General features: G+C 41.4%; 1 protein-coding gene across 1 annotated transcript in view; it reads left to right on the forward strand.

The window, feature by feature from the left end:
- The first annotated feature begins 234 nt into the window (after positions 1 to 234).
- The window catches only part of SYN3 (synapsin III), a 235,902-nt gene continuing 220,733 nt past the window's right edge, over positions 235 to 15,403 (forward strand). The window contains exon 1 of the mRNA XM_080590591.1: positions 235 to 548. The gene's annotated coding sequence lies outside the window, so the exon portion shown is untranslated. The remainder of the gene's footprint in view (positions 549 to 15,403) is intronic.

Below are 15,403 nucleotides of genomic sequence, written 5' to 3' on the forward strand. Positions count from 1 at the left end.
GTGCAGCTGAATTTAGACCAGAGCCCATCCAAGGCTCTGGTGACCCATTGTTTGTCACATCTGTTTCTGCAGAGCTGCCATGCCATCTCTATGTTAGGTTTGATTTCCTGTCTGTAAGAGCAGCTAGGAGTGCTGCGCCCACTTAACACATGTAGCACAAACTGCTTCGTGAAGTCTCAGAAATAGGAGCTAAATGAAAACAGCGGGTTTTCCAGGCACCACTAGATGGTGTCTGTTGATCACCGTTGATGAGGAAAATAACTGCTCATCCGGAAAACAACCGGCGGGAAGGGCAAAGGGGGGATGATCATGGGAGTGGAGAGACTCAGCACCCCACTGGGGGAAACGTGGGCAGGTAATACAGCTGTGCACAAGGGCAGGCAGAGCTATCACCCCCGAAATTCTTGACAGAGCCTCTGCAACTACACCAAGACCAAGTCTGCGAGTGAAAGCTGGCTTGATTCTTTTTTTTTTTTTTAAAGACGGTGAGCTGTGGAAGCATTAACCACTGTTATGTGAGCTCCCCCAGTAAGAAAAGATGCTTAGAGGTAAGGGATGACTTTTGACTCTGCATAAACTGGTTTATGTAGCATAGCAAGAAATTCAGTAGCTTATACCTGTAGTAAATCCATTCAATTAGATGAAAAAAATGGGGAAACGATCCCTAAATTCTGAGGTCTGTTAGAATAGCATAAACCCTTTAAATCACTATTAATAAACCAAGTATGGATGGAAGATATAGGAAGTGGCTGGGGTTCAGATACATTTGAAGCATATCACACTATTTTTAAAATATTAAATATTTTTAATTCTAAATCAATATTTTTATTTCCTGCAATCATAAGCTTCACTCATTGTAATTTCAGTTTTTTCTTAGCAGCTGTAAGGTCTAAAAATTTTCTTTAACAAATCTAAGGTTTCTTTGTTAAAATAAGTAACAAAAATGAGGTGAGAATAGCCCAAATTTGTGACTTAGATGCTTGTTATGAGTCTGACCTTTTGACTGCATTCAGACATACAGTGTGGATACTACCGTAGGTAAACATTATCAAATGATATGGACCCAAGAGATCGACTGTCACACGGATTTACCAGAAAGGCCATGATGATTTCACTTTTCCACTGCTCCAGTCCCCTGGTCCTCCATCACAGCACTGACAGCTCACATCATCTTCAGTGGTGGAGGAACTAGGCAGAGGATGAGGGCACAGGGGGCAAAGAGCTGTATGCTCTCTGCTTTTGTTGTCTCTGCATCAGGTCTGCATCTGCCTTAGGGCTGGTGTATTGTCAGAAGTCCTTCTGTAAAAGAGGGTTCTTCTGAAATGCTCAGGGCCAGATTCTCGCCTGCTGGCTAGTCTGGAGCTACCTACATCCCTGAGTTTATTCAGGGGCTGTGAATGAAGTCAGACTGGTGTCTGTTACTTGTCTGAATGACAAGTACACCTGTAAAACAGAAAATACTCAACTGCATTATCACTGCAGCAGGCTTCAGCTCAGTTCTTGATCTTGCCTTATTGTTTTTATTCCTTTTTTCCTTCTAATCCACTGTGTACTCTTCTGCTATTGTAATCATACTGCTAAAATAAGTGTCCTTACTCCTAGGAGATGAAAGACTTAGTTTCCAGATTGCTTCTCTGCCACTGTGATTCAGTGCTGTGGTTTATGCCAAGGCTGGTGGGGAGGAGAAGCCAGGTCTAGAAGACACCCAGGAAAGGGGGTGCATGTGTGGCACAAGTGCAAAGACATGAACTTCCTATGTTTAGTTTAGGTTCCTCTTGGTGATAAAAAACTTGATGATAAGAACTTCCATAGAACATCTTCCATAAACTGCACATGGATCTTTGAAATCCTATCTAGAGTTCTGTGATTTCAATAAAAACACAATGAAAAACCAAGATGCTCTGTAGCATGTTGGGAATGTGATGTGAGATCAAAAAGAAAGTGATGCCCTTGGCAGTAAAAGATAACCTTGCAATTAACAAGTCAGCAAGGTGATAACTTGTAACGTATTATTGCTGTCACTCATTAAGTCCCCATGCACTCTTTCAGTCTGAGCCTACATTTCAAAAAGGACATTGGTGGGAGAGGTTTCAGCTGCTTTAGAAAAATGTTCTGTTGTTAACTCAGGAAAATATATGTAGCAAAAAATAAGTAATTTATTCATATGAAAGCTGACTGTGACTAGTATCCTGTAGGTGTCTGCAGAGTGCTGAGTCTTCTGCTAGATGGCTCTCTAACATAAAAGTATGATACACAGTGGTTGGCAGCTGAAGTGATGTAAAGTCTGAGTAAAAAATGAGTTCAAGCTCCCAACAGTGAGGATAATTGCTTAATGGGATGACTAATTGCAGGGAGGACATTGGGACACTGTGACTTAAATCTTGATTAAAAACCTGGCACTCACTCTGACAATGTATTATGTCTCAAAGACGAGTTCTGGGCATTACTGCAGAAATTTCAACAAATTTTAGGTCTTCTGTGGTGGATGGACTTCAGTCTCTGAAATAAAGCACTTATAAATGAATAATCAGGTGGACCAAAAGGGAACCATCTCAGCCTATGACACTTTGAGGTACATCTTCTTGGCTCTGAGTGTTCCTGAAAAACTGACTTCTCAGAGGTGATGGTAGCAACGGTAGCACTGCAGGGCAATTCTGGCTGCAGAACAGGTCTCTGGCTTACTCAATTGGAAGTACTGTGTCTCTCTAGCCCATTCTTTACCACTCTCAGTGCCTGAAAGACAACTTTTGCAGGAAAATTCAGGGACCCATGAGTATATTCACTTATATTCACTCTAAAGAACACCAGGTTCAGAGAAGTATGGAAGGGGTGACTAAAGTGTGCAGTTGACTCTCAGTTAACTTGAGCTTGTGCGGTGCTTCCACTGAACTGGGCCCTATAATCCTTGCAGAAGAGCTCTGCTCTGTGGTCACAAGCAAGAGACACGATGCTGAAGTGTGCACCCAGGGTTCTCTAAAAGCCATACTCACAGAATGGCCTCTGCTGAGATTTCATTTGCAGGTGTACTGCCTTGGTTGCCCACTGTGTGATTTTCAGAGACCTGAGCAGCACCATTTGCTGATGGCCATAGCAGCACAGCTGTTAATAGAGATATTGCTGGCTGAAGTTGCTTTGAAGACTACTCTGGAGTCTTGGGAGAAACTGAGATGTCATGGCCCTGCTGGTTAAGTAGAAGCAAATACAAAAGGCCTGGTGTGATGCAGTAGCCATTATGTTAAATGGATTCTCTAGATACTTCCATGTCTTGAAGTAGAACAGAGACAATGACCAGACACCCAAGACAATCTTTGCTTTTCCTGCAGAGAAACCTCAATAAGGTTTCTAAGCCCCAGTAGCTTCTAGATGATGCAGGCCTTATCTAATCATTCTAAGGAACACTCACTGGGTTTTCATATTTAAATATCTCCCAACATACGTACTTTCTTCATTGAGTTTATGAATGAGCTCATCTTATGAACCATTTGTAGGCTTCATCCATCTGCAAAAAACATCCTTTTGCAGAGACTCTGCTGGCTCCATGGTATGAATAATGCAGAAGAATTGCTGTGTTGAAGCTGGCTTCATTGTCAGTTTAATCTGAACATGAATAATTGAACACATTTTCTTTTTAGGGACAAGAACAGCTGCCGTTTGAGCTGTTTAACCCCATTTGCCTTCTTGCATTTCTCCTTAAACTTGCTAAAGCCCCTGCGCTTAGCCATGCCATATAGGAATGCATCAAATCCATTTGGGGTTTTTCACTTGCTAGAGATAGGCCTGGATAATGAGCATAGCATGTTATTTGTGACACTAAGTGAGGGCTAGTTACAGTTATTATGTGTATACCACTTATCTCCAGCCTTAACTCGTTGGTTGCTGGCTCGCTACTGGACTAGACCGAGACTTCAATATCAGGGTGCTGGGAAGTCAGCAAATACCTTTGCAAAACTAGACCTTCAGGAGGGAGGGATATCATTAAGAGGTGTCAAGAGATTAAATATTTAAGCAGTTGGTGTGGAAACTATGGAATTAATAGCCTGTCAGTTCAGCCTTCAAGGCTGTAACTGACTTCCCCATGGAGCTTGGTCACTTTTAGTCCCATTAGGTGGGAAAGCAAACCTGTGTTGTCAATTTCCCACATATCTCTTTTAAAATGGAACATGCAATTTTGAAATCATGGGAGCTGGCCTGCAAAACTGCAATTGTCTGTTGACTGAGAAATTTGGTATTTACCTATTCTTGCATATTTTTATTATTATTATTTATTTATTTTATGCAAGAAGAGCATGTGTAGTTGATATTACAATTGTATGTGAGGTCAGTGATGGGGAAACCTGTGGAGAGGAGGGCTTTTTTTTTTTAAAATCCTCGTATGGGAATATTTGGTAGTCATGAAAAGAGTTTGTAAAACATTTATTCTAAAAGAAACATTTAGAGTAAATGCTCTTGCACAGTATCATAAAATCATAACTGTGTCACTCCTTAAAAATGTTTTCACTTGTAATTGTACAATTATATTCCTTTTGATATAGTTGCCACTTCTGCATACTTGCAAATGTTATATTTTACAATTTCCATGATCCTGGGAGCATACTACATATTATAATAAGCATATCTTATAATGAGATGTTCATATTTCCTAGCTTTCTTGATAGAAATCTCATTCCTTCTGTGTTCATAAATCCCTCTTTATATGCTGTTTTGAAATCATGTGAACACAACTTTCCCCTTTATTTTTTTTACAAGCCAACTCTATTGCATTGTACTTCCAACACTTTCCCTTCCATCTGTGAATAGGGGCTTTGTCCAGCAGGAAATGCATTACAATGCTAATATGTTATTAGGAAGTGGATAAGTAAATTCATAAAACAAATCTGAGTGATGAAAGTTGTACTTAGTGCTAGTGATGGAGCATATTGTATGTGCTAACTGAATTATATACATATAGAAAGTATCTTTTCACATTTTTAGAGCAATGGAGCTGGATAAACAAATAGCTACTACAGATACTTAAGCTGTCTCTGAGTATTGTTTTCTTGAAGGGAGCACAGGAAGCTGGGTATGGGGATCTTCATCCTTCCAATAATTCTAGAAATATAATGTTTCTTATTTAGATGCCATGATGAAATTATATGGAAGCCCTGCAACTGCTGGTGTTTGTCAGGCAGGGTAGACTGTGCTGTGGTGTTATGGGAAGCAGAAAAAATGATTTCTGTACAACTTGCTGTATGGTGGCTGTTAATGGAAAGCTGTAATGACTTGACCTGTGTAATCCTTGTCTTATGGTCCTCTTAAGAATTGCAGGTTTTTGCTGAAGCTTCCTTTCCCTGCAAATGGAAAGTTAACTCTCATCTCCCAGCTTCAAGATTGGGAGCATTTTAGCGGTGTCATGGCTTTGACCCTGTGAAATTAATGCTATAACATGAGATTACTTTAAAAATTAATCCACACTGCTGAACAGATGTGCTTCGGCATAAGAACAAGGAGGCAGGAGTTAGGGACCTGGGATGATCTGAGATCCACTCTCTATTGCTGCGGTAAAATATCTAAGTATTGAACCTTTTGCATTTGACCAGTCTTGCTGGTGGACTGGCCATAGTCAGTGGGGGTCCTGCTGAATTACCAGGTCTTTACTGAGGCTGGGAGTAAACATATGGTAGAGACCATGCCTGTTATGTTCAGTTCTGCTGAACAAGGCTCAGGCGAGATGAGCCAAGCTCACAGCCTGCTTTCTAGGAGGCTTTAAAAGATCACGGCTCCTCCTTTGAGAGGAATCTGAAAACATATCATTTTCCCAGCCCTCCTGCAACAGAAAGCCTGCCCTCCCCTTCCCCAATAAGGAAGTATCACAAAACTTGAAATGTGATTGAAACATTACTTAAACATAATGGTTTAAAACATAGCTGCCTAAAATCTTTTCAAAATTGAGGATTTCAAAACCTCAGCTTATTTCTAGCATCCCATTTTCTGAAAGTAGGAAACTAGTTGACCAAAAAGTATGTAGGAAGTTAGTGAGAGAAATAACTTAACATAAGCTCTTCAGTCCTAACCTCTGAGCAGTAAAGAAATCTGAGGAGACCAGGGCAATCTGCTCTTTCCTCAGCTGAACTGGTGAGGCAGAGAGAGAACTGAATAATTCAGTTGGAAGGGACCTTCAAAGACCATCCAGTCCAACTGCCTGACAACTTCAGGGCTAACCAAAAGTTAAAGCATATTATTGAGGACATTATCCAAATGCATCTGGAACACTGACAGACATGGGGCATCAACCACCTCGTTAGGAAGCCTGTTCCAGTGTCTGAACACCCTTATGGTAAATAAACATTTCCTAATCTCCAGTGTGAACCTCCGCTGGTGCAGCTTTGTACTGTTCCTGCATATTGTTGTTGGTTTCCAGCAAGAACAGACCAGCACATCCTTCTCCACTTCCCCTCCTCAGCAAGCTTCAGGGAACAATGAGGTCACCTCAGCCTTCTCTTCTCCAGACCAGACAACCCAAGTGTTCTCAGCCCCCCCTCACAGGAAACATCTTTCAGCCCATTTACCAGCCTTGTTGCCCTCCCCTTTCAAGTACCTTTCAAGAAGATGCTTTCAAGTACCTTAATGTCTTTTTAATGTTGTGGAGACCAGAACTGCACAAAACATTCAAGCTGAGGCTGCATTGATGCTAAATACAGTGGGGAAAATCACCTCTTTTGACCAGATGGCTATTCTGTGTTTAATGCACCCCCAAAATGCAGTTTGCCCTCTTGGATTCCAGGGCACACTGCTGGCCCATGTTGAGCCTGCTGTTGACCAGCACCCCTGTGTGATTCATACATGTGATTCATCTGAGCATGTTGCGGGTTCAAACTGATTTGCAGTGCACACAGGCTGAACTGTCTGTTTACCTCTTACTGAAATGCCCCTTGTCTTTTCTGGTGTTTCTTTAACGAGGTAGAAATATGCAGAAATATGTTCTTGCACCTCAAGAAGTGTTTCAAGAAGTGCTCAAGTTTCTGCTTTCTAGTCAACAACTTGGTGAAATGTGAATAAAGCAGCAGAAGAAATTACACATAATAAATATAAAAAGATTAATTCCCAAAGCACAAGATGCAGTGATTGCCATGAGGCAGGGTAGGAAGAAAGTTCTTCTCATGGCTATTTCTTTGTTTTCTTTTAATTTGAGGTTACGTTTTTTTGATATATGCCTATATATGCTTCTCAGCTCTGATTTCTTCTTGACAGACTAAATCTAGTTCAGCTTAGGGGTGAGCCATCTGAAGGGTGCTGCTCTTGCTGCAGGTTGTCTAACATTGGGTACCCTTCACAGTTCAGTGCTCTCCTTCAGTAGCTGGTAAAATCCCAAGAGGTCTGATCTGATAAGAGGATCAAAGGTAACAGTTGGCCTGTCACATCCTTCAGCAAGATAAATTATTGTACTTTGAACATGATCTTTCAGACAAAACAGTAATAAAATGGCATGTTTGCTCTGCACAGCATGAATGTGGCTTATGCCTGTTCTTGGCCATGCAGCAGATATGAAGACGTGATCAGAAGTGATGTGTAGTAACTAGAATTGCTGGAAGGAGATGTCACAACTTGAAAGAATAAATCTCCAGTGATATTTTGAAGGTGTTCAAGTCCTCCCTAAACTCTCTGATTGGATGGAAACAATGTTTACAAGCAAGTAAATTTTAGTTTTACTTAGAGAAAGTCTTTGTGTTTTGTTCTCTTTGCATCTTTCTAGCCTGAGCTGCCTTCTAGTAGGGAAGTAATGGTGTGCAGTGAAATATGTTAATGTAATGCTTGTTAGCCAAGTAAAGCAATCTGTTTACAGCTGAGTTTATTCCTGCAAAAGGAAGTCCTATCAAGACTTAAGGATGTGATAACAAACAATGTATTTCTTCACAGGTCTCAAATTCACAGGGTTGTCTGAGGGGAAATGTGAAAAGCAAGCTATGCATTAGTATGGGATATTGCATGAATAAGATTTCTGTCTCCAGAGCTGCCTTTTAAAGATCTCTGAAGTGTGCTTGAGAGAGGACATTAAGTGAAAGCAGTGCCTCCAGACCTGCTGCAACGAAAGGCTTGGTATGAGCTGCAGGGCTCTCATTTGCTAATCCAACACCTCTGTCCCATGGCAGGCTTAGTTTCAGGAGTCAATAATGGTGCAAGTCCAGCTCCTCCACCGTGGTGCTGCATGGACTGCCACCTGAAGTGTGAATGCTTGTTTAGGAAGAACTGGGTAAGAGCTCAGCCTCTTAAACCCCTAAGGCTAGACAAAATCCTTGCATTACTTAGTCTGAAATCCTGCTCCTTAGAGGGATCCAGCTTCACCACTCTAAACTCAGACTACCCACTGAATGATCATGGTAACTACTCCAATCAGCTTTTATCAGCTACTTTGAGGAAAGGAATGCACATCTGTCTAAAAGACAGCTATGTGTTCTGCTGTGCTGTGTGGCAGGGCTTCAGATACCTAGAGGATGTGTACGTATGCCTGAGAAATTGGTTGGCTGTGTAGGTGATCTTGCTGCCTCAGTCTTCACTCATCTCCTTCTGGATTTGAGGCATGTTTGTAAGTTTTCTCCAAATCCTGAGACCTGTTTCAGTGTCTCTTAAATTTTCTGCTCTGTTGGAGGGGAACAAAAAATGCATCTTTCTTAGTGATGGACTTTGATCTTCCAAATGAAAAAAAAAAATGTTACTCAAAATTTCTTGCTGTCATTTTAATAAACTAGAGAAAAGCTGTTTAGGTCTAGTAATTTGCACTGTTTAGAGATGTAAATACACTGGAGATGAGGTTCAGCCTTAAAAGGGAACCTCTTAAGCTCTCGCTTCTAGGACTTCCTGTACAAAACTTGGACTTATCTGTTCCACTAGTATTTTAGAAAGAAATAGGAAGAGTAAGGAAATAAGAAGGCCTCCTGCCCCTAAGTCTTTGATGGGGTACTCTTGTCTGGGCTCAGCAGCGATACCTGACTGATGAACATCTTTCTCATGGTCATGCTCCATTCTTCCCCTGCCATCTGCACTCCCCATCCTCATCTGTAAACTGGTGGATCAAGGTCTGAAGATGTGTTTAAATACTTGCATAAATGCAATGCAAAGTGCAAGAGCAGTCTGGCAAGGCAGTCTTTAATGAAGGCTTTCACACTGGCTGGAGCCTGAGTCAGTTTGCCATATGCCCAACTTTTCCTGAAGTTGACAGAACTCATCTAGAAACTGCAAAACCAACCAGGCTGCTGAAACCAAAATGTAGCGGGGGGGGGAATGGGAGGAGGTAGAGAAACATAGTACTGAGATGATTATGTGCATGACTGTGTGGCTCCTAATGAGAGCTACCTCTAGCTGCATCAAATACCTGATTTCATGACTTGCAGCAGCCCCTTCCTCATGGCAACACCAAGCTCTATCATGGTGTTGATAGGAAGTATCTCTGAGGTCTGCTCAGTAGTGATTTAATGAGGTGATGCTCAGCAGTGATGTACAGGCCTTCAATCATACTGAAAGGCAAGGAATTCCTTGAAGGCAAGCTGGAAGACTTTGGCTCAGACAAAAGCTTGCTTCCAGCCAGGAGATTAATTTTCCCTGATCGGTTCCATGGAGACAAGTGAACCAATGAGAGCAAATGTTACGTTGTCAGTTTGGCAACGTATTTATCAGTAGTGGTGATTTCCATTGTGATCCTGATGAGAGAGGAGTTAAAATCTCTTCCACCCCTCCTCCTGTCTGATACTACTCAGTGGTGCCAAAATATCTTGTCCAGGGTGGGAAGAAGAGAAGCCACCAATTTCTTTCTTGTCCTTTTACTGAGTAGTCAGGTAGGAAAGATGAAAATCCCTTGTGATGGAGACATTTAAATAGATGCCTTGGTCAAAGCATGTAGGTTGTCAATTCATGGCAACTTTGGGTGCCTCTGTAGAACGCTAATCTCTTCTGATCCCTCAGGCCTGGTAGCATCCCTGGCTGTAGACATGCTCTTTCTCCTTCCCAGCAAGACCCGATACTCCACATAACTTATTCCTCCCTGGCTAGCTTGGCTCTAACAAATGTGAAGCAGGCATCAGCTCTGTGTCTGTTCTGCTGTCCTGGTGTATTTGCTGACCTGTGCCACCAGCAGTAAGCAGAATACATTAATCTTGCAAATAGTATCTTTAAATGTGGTATTGAATGTCATGCAGTGTTCATTCCTGTCATCGACAGTTAAACTTTGCATTCCTGTAGTGCTAAAATATGACTCAGAACTTTAAACATGAAGTCAGTGTGGAAGAGCAGTGTAAGCCAAGGAGAGGAATTACTGTTCCTCTGGCCTCCAAGGCTCAGATCGTTCCAGAAGCCAACTTCCCCAAACTGAAGTTGTATACTAGATTTTGTTGCTCTGTGGTGTGCTATAGTAAACAGTCATTCCTCAGGCATGCGTTCTCACTGTGCTGTGAGATGGGGTCTTATTGCTTGAAGAAGGCACATGCTTCAGGACGGTAGGCTGGTGTTTGATTTCTGCTCCAAGAACTCACTGTGGGAAGTAATAAAAGGGACATTACTGAACCTGACTCTTCATCTGCAGAGCACAGGACCATAGTGACCTAGGAGCAAAAGAAGTCTTTAGACAAAGAGTCTCAACTCAAACAGTAGTTTAGAACTTCAGCTTCTCTGTCTAATTTATTTGAGATCCATGGAAATATAACTTAATGCCTAGCACATTAAGAGTGACCAAGGTTCGCTGACAATTTTTGTAAGTGTGGGTGGGATGTGTTCTTTGTCTTGGTCTTTTGGTCTTCTGTTCATCTCTCTCTTTCAAACTTGATCATCATCTTTATAATAAGTATGTAAAGCTCAAAGCAAAGGAGGTACTTCACACTGATAGCTGAACAGCATCTTCTGGGAGAGCTTTAGTTTCAGGAAGAGGTATAGAATGTTATTATTCTGAGTTATAAAAATAGCAGTAGGGAAAAAATTAACCATGGTCTTAAGCTTCTACTGCACTCAGGCTTTTTACACTTTGTTTCATTATGGCAAGTTTTGCACTCATGTTAAAATAATTTGTATATAGTTTACACATGTAAACCAAGCTAAGCTGATCTAGATGATCTGACTGATCTAGATCTCCAGTCACTCACTGGAAATCCCTTTGGTTCAGTATTTTAGTCCTTGCTCTAGCTTTTTAAAGTTTCAATTAGTATTATCATTTCATAGAGAGTGTGCCTTGGGTGATAGTTCCTTACGTACCTTTATTGGACAATTTTATGCACCCAACTCCAGCAACAGTAAGAAATTAAAATTCCTTAATTAAATCAGGCCAGGATTCAGTCTTTTAGCCACACTGGTGTCCTACCCATGTCCCTAGGGTCCCTAAGAATACATTAATGCAGTATTTTCTTCTATTTCTTTCTCAATAACAATACGAAACATCTTCACAATTAGATTTTTTGCTTTTATATGTATACAGATGTGTTCACACGTGCACCCCACATGAGCTCTATTTTACTGTCTTCTGGGCAGCTTACTATTATCTTTCTGCAAAGATAATATTAGTCTTTCTTCATATAGCTCTGAGATGTAACATTAACATTCTACTGTGATAGCAGCTTTATTTCCCCTTGCAGGGAAGATAAAGGCATACTTCCCTAAATGCGAAATTCAGCATGTATTTTATTAGGTCTTCTGACACAAAATTCCTCAAGTTTATGTGCAACTGTTGCTAACCTTCTGTAAACATCTTGCAAACAACATATATGGAAACCTTCTTCAAACTCCCCATGACTGTTCCATCATATGTTTGGCAAGTGCTGCCCTAAGACTTTTTTATAAATACTATCCAAGCCCTCATAAAGACATGTATATCTGCAACATCACCTGTTGTTATTCATGATTTCCTGAACAATGTAAATGTCTTCACTGATGGTGGTCCCTGCAGTAGATATATAGCTCTTCTTGAAGTGTCATGAAGTCCTTTGGAGAATATCCAGACAAGTTGTGCTGATGAAACCCAAATTTGTACTCCAGATATTAGCTAAGCTGTCAGTATTTTCTGCCAAGCAAGTTACAGTGAATTGCTATGGGACTGAAGGCATTTCTTAGATCCCTGATCCCATTTGCTTAATTACATTATTTGATTATGTTGCTTTGCAGGTTGGTTAAAAAGCTATGCAGTCTGAAAGCAGTTCTTCAGAAAAGCTACACATTTTAGAAATGTTTTGGGCTGAAGTGCTATCACCAGTTGCAGTAGTAGTAATTCTGCACATACGTGGATTTTCATTCTTCAGTCACTGTGTTGACTTGAAGTGCTGGAACAGTAAACGGCTGTGGTAGTTAACTATTCCTCATCTCATTGCCTCTACATTGCACCTACTGCAGGATTGCACTAAACGTATTAGTAATACAGGTAAATTGGAGCCATGTGTTCATCCCATGCACCTTTTTTCTTTCAGTTTTTAATCCCTCATATCATCATTGCTAGTGCCAGAACTGTAGGGTTTCTTGGAGTGTTCATAACCAAGAGAGTATCATGGGTTGCTCTCACCTGGGAAGAAGCACTGCTTGGTTCATGTGTGCGCTCATACATGGGAGGGTGGCCACTCTCCAAGGATGGTGCAAGCCCAATCTGCTCACCTTTGTTCCCCTGTCCAAGGTGCTGGGGCGGAAGCTGCATCATGAGCAACAATGAAGTGGAGGCAAGTCCTAATTCTGTTTATCTCCGTTTGGGGATTCTTCTGCCCTATCCTAACAGTATGCATGGATATTTAATATGAATTTAACATATTGAGAGAATATCAAAGGCCTTGAAAACCTGCAGTGTCCATCCGATATGCACAGTTAGCTATGCAGTGAATGTCACGGCAAGTATTGCCTAACACATCAGCACAAGGCTGTGTGTTGTATGGTAGGTTAATGCTAATTTAATGCTTAGTCCAGTTGTTTTTTAAAACAAAAAAATCAGCGCTGTAGTTAACACCATTAGGTACTAATGCATTACTTAAATGTTCATAAGGCAAAGCACTGCTTCTCTTGTTCTATTTTTAGTGGCCAATGTCAATAGAGGAAGCTTGTAACAGACGAGTACTCTGCCTTACAAGTTCACAGAATCACAGAATCACAGAATCGTCTAGGTTGGAAGAGACCTCCAAGATCACCGAGTCCAACCTCTGATCTAACACTAACAAGTCCTTCACTAAACCATATCACTAAGCTCAACATCTAAACATCTTTTAAAGACCTCCAGGGGTGGTGACTCAATCACTTCCCTAGACCTGCTGGCCACACTGCTTCTTATACAAGCCAGGATGCTGTTGGCCTTCTTGGCCACCTGAGCACACTGCTGGCTCATATTCAGCCGACTATCAACCAATACTCCCAGATCCTTTTCGGCCAGGCAGCTTTCCAACCACTCATCTCCCAGCCTGTAGCTCTGCTTGGGGTTGTTGTGCCCCAGGTGCAGGACCTGGCACTTGGCCTTGTTGAACTTCATACAGTTGGCCTCAGCCCATCGGTCCAGCCTATCCAGATCCTCCTGCAGAGCCTTCCTACCCTCGAGCAGATCGACACACGCACCTAACTTGGTGTCATCTGCAAACTTACTGAGGGTGCACTCGATCCCCTCATCCAGATCACTGATAAAGATATTAAAGAGGACTAGCCCCAGTACTGAGCCCTGGGGGACACCACTAGTGACCGTCCTCCAACTGGATTTGACTCCATTCACCACAACTCTTTGGTCCCAGCTATCCAGCCAGTTTTTAACCCAACGAAGCGTATGCCAGTCCAAGCCATGAGCAGCCAGTTTCTTGAGGAGAATGCTGTGGGAAACGGTGTCAAAAGCCTTACTGAAATCAAGGTAGACCACATCCACTGCCTTTCCCTCATCCACTAAGCGCGTCACTTTGTCATAGAAGGAGGTCAGGTTCGTCAAGCGGGACCTGCCTTTCATAAACCCATGCTGACTGTTGTCAAAAAGAAAAGAAAAAAAAAGCTCGCCTGATTACAACACAGTCTGATGTCCCATTTCCATCCTGACACCATCACAGTTGTGATCTTGTCTACTCAAATGGGATATCAGGTACTGAAGAATTCTTTCAAAGTTGCCTTATTAACTAATAAAAAGAAACCATTCAACTCTATTTCTAAAATGTCTCTACCATTTCTGTAGCACAAGCTTCTCTCAGGACTAAAACAGCTGAATTTGAGGTTCAGCTCTACCAGCTGCATGTAACTGTAGCTGATGAGTTTCTAAGCCTATTCCTGTAGAGCTTGCTCATCACTAGGGTGAGCAAGATAAGAGGCCATTTAAGATAACTACTTGTTTTTAATGGTCTGTAGCATGGACAAAAGCCTGCCTTGTGAAATAATTGGTATGTAAGTTTTAAAGCTGGCTTTTGAAAGTGGAGTTGAGGATTTCACAGAATTTTAAGTAAAAAGATAAGTCTCTTTAATGCTTTTTGGTGTCAGCACTTCATCATACCCCAAAACTTTGAACACTGAAAACTTTCACAGGGAAAACAGTTATTCAACATCAAATTGATTCAAAAGAAAAGTATGGCCATTTTAATGGAATTTTTTAATGGAAATTAATTTTTTTTCAAGGCATCTGAATTTACCTGAATTTGGGATGTGCCTTCTGGGACTGCCAAGAAGTGTTCCATGACAAACATCTCTTCAATGGGCTGTGTGTCTTGGCCAAACTTATCCAGAGAGGCACACTGAGGAGGCCCTACCCTGAGGAAGCGTTGAAGTTGTTCATCTTGAAAGGAAATATACTAGGACTAGATCCTGAATCATTAATCTTAAATTTCTTTGGCCATCAAACCTTCGTGGTTGGCCAGGACTCTTTGAAGAGGCTGAGCAAAATTCTTGAAAGTAACATCTGAGTTGATTCTGGTCAGAAAGGAGAAAGTACAAGATATGTCCTCTTACAGCTGACAATGCAAATTTTGTAGATTTGTCACTTCATCTGATCTCAGACTACAGAATTAGTCAGGTGTGTATATATCTATAGGTTTTTTTTTAATGATATATTAGGGAACATAACCAAACTGTAATTTTCCAGTTCCATGAATATCATGGATAGAGGGGGAGGGGACAATATCCTTCATTCTTCCAGACAAATAGTTTTGATTTTACAGTTGAGGCTGCATCTCATGTCTTTTGCCAGCGTCATGCTGTGCTAATGTAATTTACCAAGCTCACCACGGTATGAAAGAACAGCACAGTCCAGAAGACAGCTCCATTTTAGTTTCTGCAAAAGGAGTTGCAAAGCAGAGTTTATTTCAAAATGAAATTGAGTCATTTAGTTGTGTTCCTTCAAGCAACAAATTAATTACCAGAATGGGAGGTAGTTTCACAACAGGATTACCCTTTGCTTCCGTGGGCAGAAGAGCAGCAAATCAGAGTGACAGAAATGCTGTGAGGAAACGGTAGGAGAGGC

The sequence above is a fragment of the Anser brachyrhynchus genome, assembly GCF_964034855.1.
Source record: "Anser brachyrhynchus genome assembly, chromosome: 1".
NCBI lineage: Eukaryota > Metazoa > Chordata > Aves > Anseriformes > Anatidae > Anser > Anser brachyrhynchus.